Source organism: Zingiber officinale, chromosome 7A (assembly GCF_018446385.1).
Source record: "Zingiber officinale cultivar Zhangliang chromosome 7A, Zo_v1.1, whole genome shotgun sequence".
Classification (NCBI taxonomy): Eukaryota; Viridiplantae; Streptophyta; class Magnoliopsida; order Zingiberales; family Zingiberaceae; genus Zingiber; species Zingiber officinale.
Window position 1 is genome coordinate 131400129 of NC_055998.1, and position 2362 is coordinate 131402490.

At 35.6% G+C, this 2362-nt stretch overlaps 1 non-coding gene across 1 annotated transcript; it reads left to right on the forward strand.

The window, feature by feature from the left end:
- The first annotated feature begins 458 nt into the window (after positions 1-458).
- On the forward strand, positions 459-543 carry TRNAY-GUA. The gene is given in 2 exon segments: positions 459-495; positions 508-543. It is a non-coding gene; the product is annotated as a tRNA-Tyr (tRNA).
- Positions 544-2362: the final 1819 nt, after the last annotated feature.

A 2362-nucleotide genomic window follows, 5' to 3' on the forward strand; every position in this document is an offset into this window, starting at 1 on the left:
AGTAAAATATATTATTTTGCTATGAACACACAATTTGTAGTTGCACTTAAATGATTAATTTTTAAATTAGTTTTTTCTCATGTAATTAAATGATTTTAATAATTAAAATAGTAAACAATAGTGATACATTTTGGTAAATATTATTGAATATCTCTAGTCATAGTAATGTCGATGATTTTAGTGGCATAAAGGTCATACTTTTATCCGGATAGCCCGCACAATCAGTCTCACAATCAGCTGTAAAAGATAAATTACAAATCTTTACCTTTGAATACTGATTATTATATGGGAGAGAGTAAGAACTTGCTAAATATTTCACGGTTAGAAATGGGCCTCCAAATCTTTTAATAGCAACGGCCTATGCAATAAGGGCAGTCTGTAGGGTCTAGTAAATGATCTCGAAATGAAAATAGATTAGTAAATGAATATATAATATAACAACTCTCTTTTATTTAAATCCGACCTTAGCTCAGTTGGTAGAGCGGAGGACTGTAGTGAGTGCAGGTGATCCTTAGGTCGCTGGTTCGAATCCGGCAGGTCGGATTTTTTTTCTTTCCCTTAAACAAATTTGAAAATTAATTTTTTGTTTGAGAAAAAATTGATACTGATTGCAATAAAATACTTTTTTTTTTCTTTTTTTTATTTGGACACACATTTTGTAGAAATTCCATTTTACAAAAACATGATACCAAATGTTTTACTATTTATAAATAATCAACTTATTATCTAAGTAAATAGAGTAACTCTATAAATTTTCTTATGCCTTCGTGTATATACTTAAATACATTTTACTCTATTTTATTTTTCTCATTTATGTTTAAATAAATTTTATTTTATCATTATTAATCAAATATTCTATATGTATTTATTATGGTATCGTATTTTAGAATCTTTTTCTCAATATTAATTATAATATAAAATAAAATTACTATACATCGAATTTTATATCAAAATACTTTTTAATAAATTAATTTAAATGACTCAAATTTAATTGAAAGCATTCTAATTTTGTTAAAATTACTTCACAGTATTACATCAACCATAACCATCACTAGAATAAGGTGGCGCTAAAAATTAAATAAAATATTCTTTTTACCCTACTAAAAATTAAAAAATGTATATATCAAATAAAAATATAAAATAATTGATATCAAACTTTTGATTTATAAAATATTATTAAAAACTTTTGATGAACCCCGAACCTATCAAATCAAATTATCAGCATTCAGAAGCCATGATTGGAAAGAAAGAACACCAAGCAGATGAACCCAAACAGCTAATTGAAGAAGCAGCATACTAACTTAACTCAATTGCTAAACCTACAAGATCTGCATATAAAATAAAACCCACTGCTTAGGAAAGAGTGAGTGGATTTATTTAAGTCTCCAAATTTTGGGAGCACTATTCTAGAACTAATAAATTATAAAAAAGGAATGTGAGCTAAAATACAATACACTAGGGTTTGTCCTTGGTAGGTTGGCCTCTGTTTCTGCACTCCATTAAACAAGTCAGTGATTTCAGTGACCTTGATCAGTCTCCATGGCGGTTAAAGTTGACAGGGAGAGTCAACAATCTCCTCATGATCCACAAATCTCATGCATTGCATTGAGCAGAGTTGCGATCACAAATCTCATGCATTGCATTGCTTTCTCCACATCTATGTGCCCAAAGAGCCGCAGCCATTTTTCTACTTGAGTTTGTCTCTTCGGCTTCAATCAATTGTTGGACAAATAATATGTTACCAGAGATATAGGGTATTAGTTGAATTTAAATACTTGAATTAAATTTAATTTACAGTCAAAATAACCTAAGCTAATAATCTCATGCTGCCAGCAGAGGCTGGTTTCTGCCAAGTGATGAAGATAGTTTACACAGTGTTGACAGAGCGGGCTGAACGGTCAGGTGGACAGGTCGGCCGAGCAAAAAATTTATGCAGAAAGATCAGTCGGGCGGGTAGAGCGGCTAACCGGGATGTAGAGCTGATAGTTGAGCAGACTGGCCGAGCGAGAGGCCGACCGGGTCGAAAGGCAGGTCGAGCGATGCAGACAGGTAGGGCGAAGCAGACAGGCCGGTCGGGCAGAGAGGTCGGGCAAAGTAGACATGCCGGTCGGGTAGAGAGGCCGGGCGAAGCAGATAGGCCGGTTGGGCAGACAGGCCGGGGCTGTCAAACAGGTTGGTCGGGCGGACAGTGATCGACCAGGCGAGCTGACAGGCCGAGGAGCAAAGAGACTGGTCGGGCGAAGATTCTGAGCGGGCATAGAGACCGAGCAACTGGCTATTCGGGCTTTGACACCGAGGGGGAAAAAGGGTTGAGGCCTGCGAGAGTCGCAGTGTCCTTAAAACATATTCGCCCTACCTTCTG